Raw genomic sequence first — 19,731 nt, forward strand, 5'->3', positions numbered from 1 at the left:
TGATTTAAAAACTGTTTAGTGAACAGGTGGGCCACATCTCTGAAAACTGTGACCTGGGTCTCCTCCCAAAGCTGAACCAGTCTATTGTATAACTCAGACTTCCTACAATAACAAACGGAAGTAGCTGTAACGTCATTTTGTCCTAAACTTTCCATTGATTTCAAAAAGTAAAATAAAACATGGGCTATAATGGTGACATCAGGGCTCCAATCTAGATTAATTCCCAGGACAATTTCCACAGAAACATATCCAATAGGATTCCTGCTTCATAGGTTTAAGATTGTGAATCAATCGATTATTTATATGCAATTGATTTTTCAGAATTTCTGAAAATAAAATTGACGCTTGAGATGCATGGTTTATAATGGAGAAATCCAATTCTATTCTGGTCATCGTTCAATGGAATGAAATAGGAACTTCATGAAATACAAAGAATGTATACACTGAAGGTCAACAGTATGCAGCTGAATTCTTTCTATTTACAATTATTTTGTGTTGTATAACAACAGGTTGATTTGCGTTATGAATGTGGAATTTAGCAATTAAAATGGAGCCTCGTTTCAAATCTTTTTTTTGGCGTTTTCTAACAGACAAACCACAATATTCACTGACACCCACCCCCCTGAGTAGAAACCTTACCTTCCCCAGAACCAGGCAGGGGACTCTTTAACAGTGACCTATAACAGAGCCAACATATAATGCTCATTTTCTTTCCTCCATCATTAAAATTACATAATTTCTACCCTTAAGGAGTTCCCTCCCTTGGGTACAAGGGAGTAACCTCAGAATCTGACTTCAGATGATCAATTGACACTTGGCATTTTCTCAATGATGGGTTAGAGTGTGAAGAACTGCTGTTCTTGTAACCTCAAGTTTTATGACATTCAAGGGCTGTCTGTATTGAGAAACAAATGTCTCCTTGTTAGAGCTACTGTAGAACCCAATTCCCTACCTTTATTCCTCTTTCTCCAATGAAAATCCCCCCACCCCTCTTAAATGAGCCTCCTACTAATCTGGTGAATAGCAGTTTGCCTAGCCTGATAAAGAAACAGGAGGGATTGTATAAAACAGACAAGGGCAAGTGTTCCAACCAGATAACCAAGAGGAAATGGTGCACTTGATCAGGGCCTGTTTAATAACTCCATTCACTCTGTCAATGATTCTCTAACATTGAAATTTGAATGGGTTTGAGAAATGCAAGATACATCTCAAGCACAATCTCGCTTCTCTTAAGAATTTACCTGAAATGGCTCAACCGTTGTCAGATAAGAGATTGTTTGTGCTGTGATATCTATTAAAGATTGGAAATCCATTATGACATCTTTACAATTAGTTTTCCTTTCATGGATAATCCAGGAGAATCTTGAATCTCTGTCCAATGCAATTAACAAGTATTTGTTTTTTTAACTAGGAAACTATGTGGTTCATGAACAAACATTCAAAGGGTAGCATAGACCTCACTGTAAGCATTTTTCTTTATTACTTGTATGATGCACTGCTGCCTGCAAACATGTTATACATTTAGATGTATAATTGTGTACATCTTTTGTCAGATCTAGCCACCAATATCTGCCCAACAAAGGCTGTTGCTATTTTTCCATTGCAAGCAGAAGCCAAGTAGCATATATCAATTTTGATATGTCCTGCCTATTTTTGGAAGTATGTTTTGGGTAGGGTACCCATGCTTTTTGAGAAATTTAACTATTTTTGTGTTAGCTCTGAGACTGGAATCCTTTCTCTTTAGGGCAGCTTGAATCTATTCAGGCATTTCTAGCCTCCTCAATGAACACATTCAAGTGTGTTAATACTTCCACCACATACGATGTAGTCTGCTTTCTAGTGGACAAGTATGGCAGAGCATTATGAGCAAAGTACACACAATTTGTTCTGGCTTAAAGTGCATAGCCTACAAAGACGGAGGTGTCTTTTCAATGTTACAGACCTTATTCTACAGCTGTTTAAATACTATTAATTTCCCATTGCCATATTTGAAAACATTTTGTTACCACCATTGCAGTTACAAATGTAATACTCTATGTAGTCTGAATCTGAGAGAGACAATAAGTGTGTGCTTATGTAGAACACGTTGTTGGAATTCAAGTAGTAGACATTTGTATCTCTGTTGTTTGTGTTTATGTGTCGCCAAAATGTTTTTCTGTGTACCCTGACGCGTCATAACATTTTTATGGTTGAAAAGGCATTTCAGAGAAGCACAGGTGACTGAATAGAGTATATTCCAATGGGTGGATTTGATGAACCATCCGCATAATATACCTGTGCAAAACTCCATAATGGTCTGTCAGGCGCTGATACATTAACTTCTGATTATAAGTTCCATTCACGATCACACATCTCTTTTTTACGAGTTTGTAATGAAACTTCAAACTGAATTAGTGTCAAATTTAGGTATGCAGATTGTTTGGCAGGTAGTGCTCATTCTTTTTCTTTTATTTAACTTGCATTGCTGCAATATCTGTTAAATTATGTTCTGGTTTTGAGTAGTGTAAGTGTGTAGAAGAAGGAGACCGTCAAAGAGGGTTTGTGAGTTGGGCTATAGACTTTTAATAATACCCCAAACCCTAAGTGTCCCTATTTCTATGAGGGGATTGCCCTGCCTCAACCTAGGAAAACTCAGTGACCTATCAGGATGTCTGTTATAGTAAAAATGTTTTCTCTGCCCTCTGTCAGTAACCAACTAAACTAACCCTGAACCTAAAACTGAGGCTGAAAACTAAATTAAACTTTGTGAGTTCTTCAACCAGGAGAATGACTCCCTTCTCCTGGTTTTCCTTCTTAAGTCTCCAAATAGAAATGATTTGGTAAATGTTCCACAACAAAAGGGGGACCAGGGGAATGACTCCCTTCTCCTGGTCCTTGGTTCTTCAGTGTATTTCCAAAAATCAGTAGCAACTTTCTATAAATATATCTAACTCCTTCCATGCAGTAAAGAAATGTGGGTTGCGCTCCTGATAAAGGTCTTGTTTCCCTAAGCCCGCTGATTCTTTAGCTGGCCTTGTCTTATAGTTTATATATCCTCTTAGATTATCACGACGACAGATGAGGTCATGTCTGATAGCTTCTTGCTTTATATTGTTCTGTCTCCCCTTATCTTCACTCTGTTGAAGGGGACTCTTCCAAATGCATTTCTCTGTGCTGCTCTCCTTTTTCTTTCATTGTGTCTCTTGGTTTATTACAAACCTTAAACACATATTACAAAATGCAAATTCATCACTTTTAATAATATCACATAACATTTAAAATCAACAATACCATACAAATAACAAACTTCCTTAAAATGTATAAAATACAAAATAAAATACAACACACATATCTGTCTGTGCAAATACATATATAAAACGCAGCTGCCAATACTATCATAATATCCCCTGAGAATAGCATACTCCAAAATTGGTCTGTGACAATGCTAGTGCCATGGCTTACAAGTGACCCATTGCTCCTCATGTAAGCTTCAAACAATCCTGAACAGGAAGTAAGAATATGGCGACTCGTTTCTACCGCTATACCAGAGAGTCTCCAAAGTCTCTCATCATAGGGCCACCCTGTCCAAGACCCTTCAAGTGTGGGTAGCTGATTCAATCTTTACCGCAGTATAAAGTCACGAACAGCCCTACTCTTACTCACCAGCAAATATGTTTTCAATGGGGGAGAAGTAAAACCCTGCTTGACATAATCATTTAACTTAACTTTAGATTTTAAGTGGCCAATGAAAATACATGTATCCCAATCAGAGGCTTTACATTTTAATTCTCTAATAGACACACCTAATATTGTGGGCAAATATTTTTTTAAATCAAACGCCTCAAAGAACTCCAACACTTCATTTTCAAAGTTTCAGAATATAAAGGATTTTGCATGCTCATCTTTGGCTATGGACGAAAAGCAATGAGCAATGTTTTTTTCTTTCCCACTCACATAGATATAAAATTCCTCTATTCATTTTGCATCGAGTTAATAGGGAAAATAGTCCTAGCTCACAATTAATTGGTTCTATGTGAACACATTGTGGCAATCGAAAAAAGTATTTCCAAACATGTCCTTCAAGTTGAGGTAGCCACTTTACCTCCTTTACAAAATAAGGTTCCAACCCATAAACAATGCCAGGAACCAAGCAAGATTTTGTACAACTTTACCAAGGTCAAGAAGGCGTAGTTAACTTTATGTGACACAAAGGATTTAATTACATGCATGTTCTTTGCAGTCATAGAATAGACATAGTCACACAGAGTATACGGGCATAGTCTCCCATGAATAGGGACATCCCGATAAACACATTTATCACTAGCATTAATAGGAAGTGCCCCAAGTTTCCATACACATTTTCTTTCCTTAAACTTTTCTCTTCCAATTACCAGAATTTTAGTTTTTAATGTGTTAATTATAAGCCCATTAGATATAGATTATTTCTTTAAGGCTGCTATGCGTCTTTGTAGTCCGATAGCGTTGCTATCCATAAGCATCGTATCATCAGCGTAGGCAGGCCAGCCAAGACGACTTTGGTTAATAGAAGATGGAAAAATGTGACATTCCTTAAAACAGAGGAGCATATCTGCCACAAACAGGTTGTAAAGCAGGGGTGCTAACACACACCCCTGCTTTACCCCACTGTTTGTTCTAATTGGAGAAGAGATGGTCCCGCTATGATCTAATCTCATACAAACAGTTGTATCTTGATACCGTTGTATCACCATATATGAAATAGATCTATCACAACCCAATCCAATAATTCTTCCCCATAATAGGCTACGTGAGACTGGGACAAAGGCTTTCATGAAATCAATGAAACAGACATATCATTTGCCATCTTTTTTAGCCAGACAGGATCGAATCAAATAAAGAAGAGTAAATATATTGAACAATGTCCCCATCCCCTTTCTAAAACCCGTTTGCTGGGCGGAAAAATATCAGCATCCTTGACCCATCTGTCTAGTCCTTCTAATAAGCAGGTAGCAACACGTTTTGAGATGCTATCTGATAGGGCAAGGAGCTTGTAGTTGTTAGGGTTGATCCAAGAACCTTTTTTGAAAATGGGAACCAAAATAGCCTTTTTCCGTAAACAAGGTATAGTACCCATTTTAGCAATGTCCTTAAACAATCTATACAGATATCCACCCACATTTCAGGTTGCTCCCTGACTAAGATATTCGGTAGCCCATCAGGCCCAGGGGGCTTGAAGATTTTAATCTACCTATTATTTTCAGAATATCATCATAATCAAACAAAAAACAGTTACAATCTGTAGGGTATTTTGTGTAGATTTGGGCCTAGCGGTATTTTCTTACCACCAAGAATAAAAGTAATTTAGCAACAATCACCCCTTGCATTCAGATTGGGTTTGGTATTATGGTGGTATCGTGGCTATGCATTATTTCAGTACACAGATACATTTAGTTGGTATGCATTTCGTTGTGGTATAGTGATGAGCATAATTTCTTTGTTTTATTTGTGGCCCCAACATACAAAACTCCTTTCTTTTGTTTAGACTGTTCTTGTGATCTCTAGAGGCCTCAGGCTTCTACATTATTCAAGAACACCACATTTTCATATGGAGTGCCACATATGGCTGTTATCACTGATTTATCTACACCAGTGAGCTATGCTTCCATAAAGTTTTCACAATAACATGTGGTATAATCACTAATTTATTTACATTAGTGAAACTATTTCCAGAGGCCTCTTTCTCTGCTGACTCATGTACGTCCAACAGACTATCAGATTGTGTTCCACTCAGAAGTCACACCCACATACACTGAGTGGAACCACGCACACAACTATTTATAATTACTCATAACATAACTTTTTCCACATGGGATGCTTGACATATATTACCTAATACCCTCCCCTTTTATCAGGTGATATGGGCTAACTGTACCAGAGAAAAACAGAAGCAAATAGAAGCCTTTACACGGATTGTTTTTTACATCAATTTCATTTCAAAATCATACATTACCAGTTTTACGAGGCAGTCTTTTCTAGAATAAACATAAGAGAAGCAATTGCAAAATACATGGCATTTCATTAGATTCTTCGCAACAATAAAAAGAACAGTGCATCAGTTTACCTGCATTTCTGAATAGCAACATTAGAACGCAGTTATCTCTACACTGCCTGACTGAAATAGCTTTCATTCACACACCGCATTCTCGCTTTGTGCAAGATAATTACCAGCAAAATTGTAGCAGATCAGCACGCGAACTCCCTGGACAGGTCGCCTTCTTTAAATGGCTCGGGGCTTCCCTTTGTAACACCCGGCGAGGACACGCAGTTCCAATCTGCATTCTTTGGTCCTCAAACTGGTGCCAATTAACTGGAACCTCCAGCCTGTGAAGGTCAGCAATACACTGGAACGACACCCCTCAATCAGGCAGCCCCACAGCAACTCCCCTCAGGCTTCTCACCCAAGCTGTGTAAAAATGTCCACTGTCTTTATCTCTCCCCGAGATTCTTCAGGAAACCTCAGTTACAGCCCTTAAGGTGACGTGTCACCAATCAAAATACACAATAACCTATCCTCCTCTTTCAACAATGGCTTGGCTTATACGGTTTGGAAGAAACTGTATCTACTCATTTCCTGCCATGCAGATTTCGCATTCAGCTAACACAGTGAACAGAGAAGAAAAAAAAAATGAATCCAAATGCACGTTTAAAATGACATTCAGAGCCTGTCTTTTCCACCTCATTTTGCACGGGAGAACACATTATGATGTTATTTGATTAGAATCATGTTAGTACTGTTAATTATATTAGTTCATTAATCCTCTAATGTGTCTCCTGCAACAGAGGCATTTCAGGTGAGAGAGAAGAAAAGAAAAATGCGTTTTTAAATGTGATAAAAATTGCTGTGTTTTTGACTGAGTAGCCTGTCTTCATTTACATGTCCATGTCACATTGGCAACACATGGCTTGCTGTACCACATTATAGCAATACATTAATCCCAAGCAATGGTGCTGTGCTCCCAAAACACGCTAAATAATCCTACATATCCCCTCCTTTTTTCTGAGAATTTTGGCAATGGTCCAAGCCACAATTGGAAGAAATCCAACTTGCTCCCTTTCTTCTTTTTTTAAAATGTAACAATCCAATACAATTAATATTCATGTGTGAAAAATGAAAATTGAAAAATCACTGTTCAATCATCATAATATTAAAATTCATTTTTGAGTCCATCAGTTCTTATGAAATGTTCTACATATTTCTTCCCAATGGAAGTGTCCATAGTCCAGTGTCTTACTTTTGTACTTGAGTTCAATCACAAAATAATAAAATTAATTTAAATAACTAAAACAAAGAATTAACATAACAGATTAAAATAATTAATTAAAAAAATAAATACGTGGAACTCCATACTCCAGGACACTTGTCTGCCTCTGATATGTCCCGACCAGCGATGTCACATCATTTGGTTCATTCGGGTACTCTTCCATCTTGGCACTCTTGGATCCTTTTCCCATAGTCATCACTTTTTGGCATTCTGGTTACTTTGTCTTCACCTCCACCCGGAGGCAGGCATCATTCGATCTTCATTCAGGGGACTCCAGGACTCCATCGTCTCCCGTGACCTCCGGTACAAATATGTTAATATTCTAAACCAAATACAAAAGAAACAAATTAAGTACATAGCACAATACTAACTTCACCCTTTTGCCAAAAATAAAACATGCTTTATATTTCGCCCTTTTTCCTCTTGATTTCTGAAATTAAACATAGGTTAAAGAGAAAACAAACATACATAAAACAGCATTCAATATTTAATACATTTTCACACCAATTCCATACATTTTAGCTTCCATATATATATATATATATATATATATATTTACATATATTACAGTGTTTATGTGCCATTATCATAATCAACCATCTTTATTTAACTTCTCTGCCACTACTATTGACTAGACCCATTCACTTTACCTGTTTATGTTCAAGGGACTTTATCTGTTTCTACACGCTCAAGTTGTTTAATCTCATGTTTGGAGTGACATGGTTTAATTTGATTCACGTGAACAAACTGTTCTGTTGCTGTTTCACCTTCAGTCTTCAACATTTTATAGACCACAGGAGAGACCTTATCTATAATTCGATATGGCCCCTGCCAGGCTGCTAGAAATTTGGAATTTTTCTGTTTACCTTTTCCAAAATGAAATTTATACACCTGATCGCCCACACAATATTCCTTTACTGGCGTCTTTTTATCATAATATGTCTTTGCACTGTCAGCAGCTGTTTCTAAATTTTTCTGTACAAAAGCAAATGCATGTTGTAAATACTTCCTCAGTTCATCAATGTATTCATGAACTGTGGATGCGCTCACAAGTGTTTGCTCATGTGTCCTGTATAGCAGGTGTTGTGGTAACACCATTTTCCTACCTGTTAAAACTTCATGAGGGCTAATACCTGTTGCTTTGGCAGGAGTTGATCTGATTGCCATCAGAACCAAAGGCAAGCGTAAATCCCAGCTGGAACCTGCTTCTGCCAGGAATTTCTTTAAAATGTCCACAACAGACCTATTGCTGCGTTCAATTCCACCTGAAGACGCCGCCCGATATGCGATATGTAGCTTTCTCTTCAGACCCAGTATTCGCCATACCTTACTCATTAGAGCACTTGTAAAATGACTTCCTATGTCTGATTCTATTCTTTGTGGCAACCCAAACCTTGAAAACACATGGTTCACCAGCAATGTGGCTGCTGTTTGCGCACTACAATCTGGTGCAGGAATACACTCAATCCACTTCGACATCAAACATAACACACTTAAAATATACCGGTTCCCCCTGCTCGACCTCTTCACAGGCCCTACATAGTCTATTTGCAAATCTGACCATGGAGAGTTAGGCCTCTTTTCATTAATGGAGCTCTATGAATTGGTGAAGCAGGTTTAAATTGGGCACATACTAGACATCCTCTAGTATATAATTCTACATCTTGGGACATATGTGGTCAATAAGCATAATATTTTAGTATTTCCATTGTTTTCTGTGAGCCTCTGTGGTCTGCAGTTATAGCATAATGTGCATGGTGTAGCATTAACCCTCTGAATGAAAGGGGTACCACCCACTGTATTTGTCCTGTTATGGACTCTCTAATCATGAGTCCATCTTGTAGTCTTATTCGTTTTTTTATTCTTTAATAGCACCCTCACCTCTTCTTTTCCCATACAATCATTTTCTGTTAAAGGGTTTTGTTCAGGATCTATCAAATGATTATAATAGATTCCCAAAATGCGATCATTCTTTTGTGCCTCAATCAGATCTTGGTCTGGTGTATCATAACTCCACTGTACCACTGGTTGATCTGTCTCCTTTGGTGCTTTAGAACGTGTTACTGCATCAATTTGTATTTCACCCAGTAAATGTTCAATAGGTAGCAATTCTCCCATCACAGCCCCAATTGTAGCCAGGTGATCTGCCTTATCATTTCCCTCCTTATCCTCTCCTGGAGTTTTCAAATGCCCACGAATGTTCCTCCAGTATATTGTTAAATCATTTTCTGACACCAATTTGTCTATGGCTTGTATCATTTTTCCATGTTTAAGTGGCTTTTTATTGTATGTAATCATGCCTCTCGCTTTCCAGCCAGGTAAATATTCCACAAAGCTATTTCGTGCGTAATCAGAATCAGTCACCAGGACAATTTCACTGAATTTATTATCAACTGCAGTAGCAATTGTTTTATAAATGGCTGCCAATTCCGCTACCTGACTGCTCCTAGCACCAATTCTCATCCCTATACTCGGGATACCTTCACACTTCAACCAGACATTCCCTATTCCTGACACTAATTGTTTATCACTGTAATTTTCAATGTGAAAGGCACGACCATCAATATATACAGTTGGCAAGTCTTTGCATGTTTTTTCATCAAAAGCTTTGTGTGGTGATTGTTCAAATTCCTGCCAATTAGGTTCCACTTCTATTTCATTTGATACTGGTTCTGCTGCACAGTCATGTAAATCTGCTAAACCTTGAGCAATTGAGCTTTTTTTATTTTGGTCATATCTCACTTCTACAGGAAAACCCTGTAATGCTAGCATCCATGAGGCTATTCTGGACTGCGCTAGATTACCTGACCTAATTCTTTTACTCTCTAAAAACTGCAAAGGTTGATGATTTGTCTCAATAATCACCTTTTCTCCCTGAACAATGGGGTGGAAATGTTGTAGCACCCACACAGTGGTTAATAGGGCCTTTTCACATTCATTGAACTTGGGAAAATGCCTTACTTGCATATGCAATGGTTTTGTGATTCAAATCATGTTTTTGTGATAACACTGCTGACATACAATGTTCAGAGAAACCTATTTCTATAAAAAAAATCCCTGTCCTTTATGGGATATGCTAAACATGGTGCCTTTACAAGCCATTCCTTTAATTTAGCCACTGCCTCAGACTGCTCTTTTTCCCATTTCCAGGGTGTATTCAGTTTAAGAAGTTTAGTCAATGGTTGAGTAATTTCAGCATAATTTTCAATGAACTTTCTGTTATAACCTGTCATTCCTAATAAAGTTTTTACCCCTTTCACATTTTTAGGATCTTTTTGTTTCTGTATGGCCTCTATTTTCTTCTTTTGTGGATTTAGTCCATGTTTAGTCACTTCATGGCCTAGAAAATTCACCTTTTTCTTGCACCATTGTGCTTTTTTTAAAGATACTTTGGCGCCTGCTTTCTGCAATTGGCCAAGAACATGTCTTATTTCATCGAAACGGCTTTTCAAGCTTTCATTTTTTAACAGCACATCATCCACATAAACTATGGTTCCTCTTTCTGCTGCATCAGGCATAGCCTTCCTCAAAAATATGCCAAATTCACTCCCACTATTGACATACCCGAATGGAGTTCTAACCCATGCGTAAGGAGTCTTATCAAATGAAAAGAAAAATAAATTCTGTATCTCCTCTGTCAATGGCACACACCGATATCCAGAGGTGAGATCTAATGTGGTGAACACTTTTGAACCATGTACCTGAGCTAATCCCTGATCAATGAATGGCAGTGGCCATCTGGATACTGGCACTCTTTTATTTAACTCTCTCAAATCTGCACACAGTCGCCATTGACCGTTTGGTTTTAACACACCTAAAATAGGTGTATTGGATGTGCTGTGAATGGGCCTATTGATTCCCCACGACTCCAAATGTTTAATAATCTCTGCCAATGATTCTAAACATGCCAGCGGTAGTCTATACTGGCGTACAAATACTGGGCTTCTGCTACACCCTTCCAGAAGTGTGGCCACATGTAAATTAGTTAGCCCACAATCATAAGCATCTTTTGCAAATACATCTTTAAACTCCATAAATATCTTCCTCAATTCATTCCTATCCTCCTCGTTGTCACATGCATCCGCTAATAAAATCTGCTCCTCTACCATTTTGGAGAATTCTGGAAAATGTTCCGGCATGGGAATCTCGGCGCTTTCCTCTAATTGTGTGGCTGTGTCTCTTTGTAAAGCTGCCACATTTAAATGTTTTGGCATATCAGCTTCCACGTCAATGGGCTGATTTCTATTTCATTTTCATTTAAGTTAAATGTTATGCAGTCCTCTTGATGACAGCACACTGTCTCGCTTGAATCATAAGGGTACACAGAATGAATTTTAAATATCCCTTTGGGTTGAGAGTCCAGGTATTCTGGCAATTCACCCTTAGCATCTACATACTTTTCAGGGATATTTCCAATCACCATGTTATTTAGATCAGCTGTGTAATGTGATTTTTGTATGGCCATTCCTACTGGGGACTTTTCCTCTAAATGAATATTCTGATAACCTTTATTTTTCACCATAATTTTTACAGACCCTTCACCCAAATCTACCAATGGAATGTATTCATAATCCAGGCCTTGCTGTTTTATGGATTCATTCAGACATACAAATGCATCAGAATCTTTCATCTGCTGTCCATTTTTGCATTTCATTGTTATTGCAAACTGCTTTGTGAATGCAGGGATAACAGTATCTTTCCTCATTTGTAATTCAATTGCATAAGGGGCCAGCTGTGCGCAATGATAAGCCCTTCTTTTGTCTTCAAATTCTGGTGCCAGCCCACCTATGTGTGACCATATCTTTTGATTAAGGAAATCTAGCACCATACATATTCTGTGCATGATGTCATTGTCCATGTAAAAGTCATTTTGTGTTCCACACACTATCCAAACATTATGGTAAATTGTTTTTTGGCCAATGCTAATTTTAAGCATGCAGCTACCTGCAATTCGGTTTTCAAAGTCTGGACCGTCCAAACCAGAGACATACTGGTTTTTAATCCTAAATTTCGGGATATCCTCCCTTTCCATTATTTTTTGCAACAATTTCTCATTAATGAAGCTCCTTTCCTGTTCAAGCGCTAAAGTGGCTTTTATTGTTTTAGAATAGTCATTTATCCCAACATGAACCCATGGTTGTTCATCTTCCATGTGTATTTCAGCAAGAGTGGTAATGTGTTTTTCTGAACCTGCTCTAGGAGCAGTATTCTGTTTGCATGTCTTCTATTTTAAATAAAAACGTAAGGTGTGCTCATCTATGGCAGTTTGCCATTCTTTCCTTGGGTCTAAGTATATTTGTACAGGTAATTTTTTATTTTCACTCTGCATCTTGTCTTGACACATTAATATAACAGTGACGCTAGGTATGCAACTATTCTGGAGATACACCTCCACTGCATCATTTGTTTTTGCAACGGTGTGACATTCATTTATATTGCTGTTTTGTGATATTAGTTTCTTAGGTCTCAATGGTTTTTTGGTTAAGGACCACAGTACTCCATTCACCCCATCTATTAACGGAGATAATATTTTCAGGCAATCTGTTCCCATTAGAAATGGAATATCACAAATGGATGTGACCAATACCTCCTGTTTCATTCTGTGTTTACCTATCTTTATGTCAACCTCGGTGGCGCCTATAATAGGCACCTCCTCCCCGTTAAAATTATGCACTGGACCTTGATTCTCCTTTAGTGTGATCTGATTCTGCGGGGATCTCCCTTCATTGATACTCTTTACTAATTCTTTAGACATAATTGTGGCCTGTGCGCCAGTGTCAATCATTGCAAATGTGTGGCATTTTTCTTCCACAATGATGGGAGCATAATACCTGTCTTCAACTTCCTCTACGACACATAGGAAATGCAAATTCTTACTGATTTCATGGCTTACCTTTCTCAAGCCTTTTTCACTTTTGGCTAAGCACATCGGTAAATGGAAAGACATTTTTCCCTCCTTTTTGCTCATTCCTGTGTGAGAGACTTTATTCATTTCCCCATGTTCAGAGGTTTTTTGGAGTGTGGCCACCGTTCACCCATCCATCCAGGTATCATCAGAGGTCACACTACAACCCTCCAACTGAACATGTGTAACAACATCACTTGGCAATTTGTCATTGTCTAATTCTGTGCATTTGTGGTTATCCAGTATGGTACCAGCCCTTTTAACCTCTTCAAAAATATGTGGTTCAAAGAATTCTTCAGGTGATTGACCTGTACCCTCCTTTTGAGCATTTCTTTTTCCTGCCTGTGTTTGGGCATTCTTTGGATTGCCCAGGGAAGGAGCTATAGCATCGCCACTTACTCCTGGTTCACTGGCATTCCCCATGCATGAGTCATTTTTCTTAAACCTGTCTCTTTGTTCTTTTGGATTTTCAGGTTTTCCTATTTCATTTGTACATATCGCCAATGTTTGATTTAGTTCTAGGTTAAACCGTACCTCTCTTTTAGAAGTATTTGCATTTTCTGTTACATATTCATGTACTGGTATTTTCACATTTAAATCATTAGGCATCTCAGAGTCATTATGCAAAATTACATCAGAGCAAACTGTCTTTTCGGCGCTGCAGGTATCATAAGTACTTAGTCACTTTTCAGAAGCCCCCGATCATTGATATGGCCATCTGCCCCCTCCTTTGATGACTGTTTTTGTGTTGTGCGGAGCTTTCCTATTTGCTCAGCCAACATGTTCACTTGGGTCTCAATGCACTGGAATCTTTCCATCTCTCTAGCACCCTCTCTCTGTGGCCTAGATCGATATTGGCTGTTTTCCCCCTGATTGGATCTATTCTGATACCTCTCAGGAGAATGATTTCTATTGGGATGGTTCCTGAACTCTTGATTCATTTGTGGAGGGGAGCGGGGTGCACCCATCCTTTGGTTGTAGTCCCCTGGTGGGGAATCATTGTACTGACGTGAAGTGTAGTTCATATTCTGTCTCATGTCTTGTCTCTCAGGTTGTGGGTACTGGCCCCTATGTTGATTCCCATTATCAGCAAATCGATCCACATATCAGGGTCTATCCTGATTACCATATATCATGGTATTGGGATCAAATCTGCTTTGTGTCCCCAATGTCTGATAAGGACCATCATTTCTTTGATCCTGATTTTGTCCCTGGTTATTGTTCATACCTGACATATCAGGTCGATAGCCTGCCCGGGGCCTATATCCTAAGTACCTGGGGCTGATGTAACTCTCCCTATTATTAGGATCATGTGATTGGAACATTGGTGCAGTGTGTGATGACCTTTGTTGATTACCCCTCTGTTCAGGTGCCAAATTATTTTTACTTGGACTTTGAGCAGACTCAAGGGACATTTTGGCTGACCTGATTTCCATCACTGCTGCTGAGGGTTCTTTAGATTTAGGTCTAGTATCTCTCATTTTGTCACTTTCCCTACCCTGACAATAGAGTACCTCATATAGTTTTGTGCTTTGGTGTACAATACATTCCAGGGACTTGTCACGGTCAAATTCACGGACCAATTGGGATATCATGTCTTTCTGCGGCCCATAGAAGTAGGCAGTTTTAAACTCATTGGAATTGGGGTCAAAAGATACATCAAAGCGAGAAAATGCTCTTTTTAAGTCTTGTAAAAACTGCCGAAGGGATGTATTAGGCCCAGCAGTGATTGTATAAGCGACTTTCTTTGCCTCCTGCAATGACTGGAAAGGAGAAAAATGACACCTGATCTCTTTTTCGAACTCCGCCCATGTCATATTCTGCTGTTCATTCAATCCTCTTATAATACTGGCCGTCGGGGCATCTAAAGTTAAATGAAAGTATTGCCTGTACTGTTCCTTAGGTATCTGGAGTGCTTTAAAAATGTCATGAACCGCTTCTAAGTGATCCTCAATGCAGCATTCTCCTCCTTTTTTAAATGGTTTGATCAGGGCTTTAATGGATTTCATTATCTTTATGGGGCTACTGGTTGCAATGCATGGAATTGCACTACCTGGTGACTCAACCCTAGTTCCAGGTGTATGGGATTGGTGGCGGCCCCCAATAGGAGTATCAAATCCCCCAAGGGCGCTGCAACCAAGTTCAGTCACCGGCCCAGTCACTGGGGCACTAGCCCTTTGGGTAGAAATAGAATTCACCTCAACTCCATTGAATGTGGTACCCTGCCGCCTCTCCTGGGACCTGAGAATGCACATTTGTTGTTCTAAGTCTTTGCACTTTTTAGGGAGCCTGTTTGCTTCGTTTTGCAAATAGTTGTTTTCATCACACATTTTATTAATTACCTCCTGCATGTCGCACATTTGTATTTGGCACTCATTAAATTCTTGATTCCTCTTGTCTCTTTCTTGGAGCACTTTAACCATTTCTTGTTCCACATTTTGGAGGTCACTTTCTTTCTCATAATGTTCTTTTTGTAAAATCTGCATCTCTGACACAACCTCATCTTTATCTTGTCTAATGTGTTCCACCAATGCTTTTAAGTGTACCAATTTTTGTTCACTGTCCTCAAATTGTTTCTTGCTTTTGGACAATTGAACATCAAAATCTCTGCATTTTAACTGAATGTCTTTTTGGCATACATCCAATTCTGCTCTTAACATTTCCTGATTTTTACTTGCCCCATCCAAGTCAGTCTTTAACCTGTTAATTAGCTGGGTGTCATTTTCTAGCATTCGCAGGGACCTATTCAAAATAAACCAGATTTTGGCACATAGCCGCATCAAACAGTCTTTCTCTGCATTTTTATCGGCTGCATTTAATAACCTTAGAAGGCAGACCTGAATTATGCTGCCTTCTGCAAAAATATTGTCTAGTTTTTCTTTCTGCACCTCACCCTGAATGCGGTCATGCCATTCTGAGGTACTGTTTGATGACCACGTCCCATGTGCGAATAACTTTGCCTCTAAATATTGCACTAGGTCTGAGAATGTGGTTTCCCTTTGAGACATTCTGAAATTCGTTTTAGTGACACACTGCTATTATGAAATGGGTTCCCTTTAATGTACAGATGGTGGTGTGAGACACACTTGCCACGCCCAGTAGGTGCTCTATGATCACGTTCCCGGCCTCCAACGCACCATAAATATGTAGGGTATTTTGTGTAGATTTGGGCCTAGCGGTATTTTCTTACCACCAAGAATAAAAGTAATTTAGCAACAATCACCCCTTGCATTCAGATTGGGTTTGGTATTATGGTGGTATTGTGGCTATGCATTATTTCAGTACACATATGTATTTAGTTGGTATGCATTTCATTGTGGTATAGTGATGAACATAATTTCTTTGTTTTATTTGTGGCCCCAACATACAAAACCCCTTTCTTTTGTTTAGACTGTTCTTGTGATCTCTAGAGGCCTCAGGCTTCTACATTATTCAAGAACACCACATTTTCATATGGAGTGCCACATATGGCTGTTATCACTGATTTATCTACACCAGTGAGCTATGCTTCCATAAAGTATTCACAATAACATGTGGTATAATCACTAATTTATTTACATTAGTGAAACTATTTCAAGAGGCCTTTCTCTGCTGACTCATGTATGTCCAACAGACTATCAGATTGTGTTCCACTCAGAAGTCACACACACATACACTGAGTGGAACCACGCACACAGCTATTTATAATTACTCATAACATAACTTTATCCACATGGGATGCTTGACATATATTACCTAATAACCTCCCCTTTTATCAGGTGATATGGGCTAACTGTACCAGAGAAAAACAGAAGCAAATAGAAGCCTTTACACGGATTGTTTTTTACATCAATTTCATTTCAAAATCATACATTACCAGTTTTGCGAGGCATTCTTTTCTAGAATAAACATAAGAGAAGCAATTGCAAAATACATGGAATTTGATTAGATTATTCGCAACAATAAAAAGAACAGTGCATCAGTTGACTTGCATTTCTGAATAGCAACATTATGACGCAGCTATCGCTATGCTGCCTGACTGAAATAGCTTTTATTCACACACTGCATTCTCGCTTTCTGCAAGATAATTACCAGTAAAATTGTAGCAGATCAGCACGCAAACTCCCTGGACAGGTCACCCTCTTTAAATGGCTCGGGGCTTCCCTTTGTAACACCCGGCGAGGACATGCAGTTCTAATCTGCACTCTTTGGTCCTCAAACCGGTGCCAATTGACTGGAATCTCCAGCCTGTGAAGGTCAGCAATACCCTGGAACGACGCCCCTCAATCAGGCAGCCCCACAGCAACTCCCCTCAGGCTTCTCACACAAGCTGTGTAAAAATGTCCACTGCCTTTCTCTCTCCCCGATATTCTTCAGGAAACCTCCGTTACAGCCCTTAAGGTGACGTGTCACCAATCAAAATACACAATAACCTATCCTCCTCTTTCAACAATGACTTGGCTTATTCAGTTTAGAAACTGTATCTACTCATTTCCTAGCATGCAGATTTCGCATCCAGCTAACACAGTGAACAGAGAAGAAAAAAAAAATGAATCCAAGTGCACGTTTAAAATGACTTTCAGAGCCTGTCTTTTCCACCTCATTTTGCACTGGAGAACACATTATGATGTTATTTGATTAGAATCATGTTAGTACTGTTAATTATATTAGTTCATTAATCCTCTAATGTGTCTCCTGCAACAGAGGCATTTCAGGTGAGAGAAAAGAAAAAAAATGTGTTTTAAATGTGATAAAAATAGATGTGCTTTTGACTGAGTAGCCTGTCTTCATTTACATGTCCATGTCACATTGGTAACACATGGCTTGCTGTACCACATTATAGCAATACATTAATCCCATGCAATGGTGCTGTGCTCCCAAAACACGCTAAATAATCCTACATATCCTAACACCAACCTTCACTGGGTGCCAACCTTTCAATAGATATTATTTTAACATTTAACAGATCACCTTTAAAATATAAACACTTAACATACTCAATCCAAATGTCATCCGATATGGGATTAGACTCAAAACATTATTTTCCATGTGCCGATTTACAAGGGACCAGCATTTCTTATTATTCCTAGGTTGTAAGACCTCAAACATAATCTCCCAATGAACATCGTGTTGAGATTGTTTATAGGACCTAACCCAGTTTTCTACTTAGTTTTATGATCCACAAGTGCTCTAATTTCACCTAAAGGTTCAATGTGCATATCTTTCCCAATCTTTCTAAGTGAAGATCTGTGCAATTTCCTTCTCTCAGCAATATTAACATCAATGTTGGTGTTATATACCCTAACAAGTGGGTTGACCCTGATATTATTATTGTTAATATGAGTCTTTGATATATACAATGTGATATTGCCCACATCCAATCACCATCCTTTGAATTATGCTTTCCAATATCAGGGGCAAAATCCTCCAATTACCTATGCACAAAAGTGTTAAATAATTTAATATTACCAGCCAATCATTTTAGTAGATTCCCCTGAGAGTTACAAATAACTTCACTGAACAATAGATTATGTCTGATGCAGTGTTGGATTTTTAAATTGGCTTTAAGTAGAACATGGGTGCTTCTTAAGGTAATAACCGTAGAATAATCAGTGACAATATCAACTAATGGGTAAGCTACATATATAGAATCAATCCTGGAACTAATATCACCTCTATGCCAAGTATAATGATTATTAATCCTTTGACAATCAATTTCTTCATTCGGATTAATAAAAGACATGTTTCAGTTATTCATGAACCTGGACCATAACATAACTCCATTTCGCTATGTACAGGGTAGATACAGGGTTACAAAGGGATTATTATAACAAACCACATTAAAATCCCTCAACACCATAAACAACTGCCTTTTATCATAATTAGTCCAGTCAGATATATAGGTGTGTACCTCCCCAGAAATGTCACTCCCCTGGAGGATCATATATAATAATCATCAGCAGCTTCATCTGCTTTTCCTGAGCCAGTTCGGTGATTAATGTTGATATCACATTCTTTGTTTGCCACTGAGGTAGGTACTCAATTGAATTAAATTGGGATTGTACTCCTGTAATAAGACCACCCAAGGGCCTGCCAACAGATTTATTTATGGCAAAAAGCTGTGAAAGTGCAAATCCATCTACTTGGCAAGGATCAATAGACCAGACAAAACATGTCAGAACCCAACAAATAGTCATATCCTTTATCGTATTAGAAGGATTTATTTTTTATAGGTACTTTTTGTAAGTACTAGGACAAGGGAGATTACTCCTGATGTACTTCTCAGTGGTGTGCTGCTTAATCTGAGTACTGGTACAAGGGAGATTACTCCAGGTTCACTTATGCATGATGCACTGTTTCTGGTGAGCACTGGTATGAGGGAGATTACTCCTGATGCACGTCTCTGTGAGCCAAGTACCCCTACCAGACTTTCCGTGCATCTAGTTAACTTCTTGCATGTGACGGCACTTCACTGGCTCTTCCTGAGGCTGGGTTTCACAGCATTAGCGTCCTCACTCTTCTCTGGTTTTCTCATGGTTACTGCATATTCTGCCAGAGGCTACGGTA

Source organism: Ambystoma mexicanum, chromosome 9, assembly GCF_040938575.1.
Source record: "Ambystoma mexicanum isolate Mex_15411 chromosome 9, UKY_AmexF1_1, whole genome shotgun sequence".
NCBI classification, from domain to species: Eukaryota; Metazoa; Chordata; class Amphibia; order Caudata; family Ambystomatidae; genus Ambystoma; species Ambystoma mexicanum.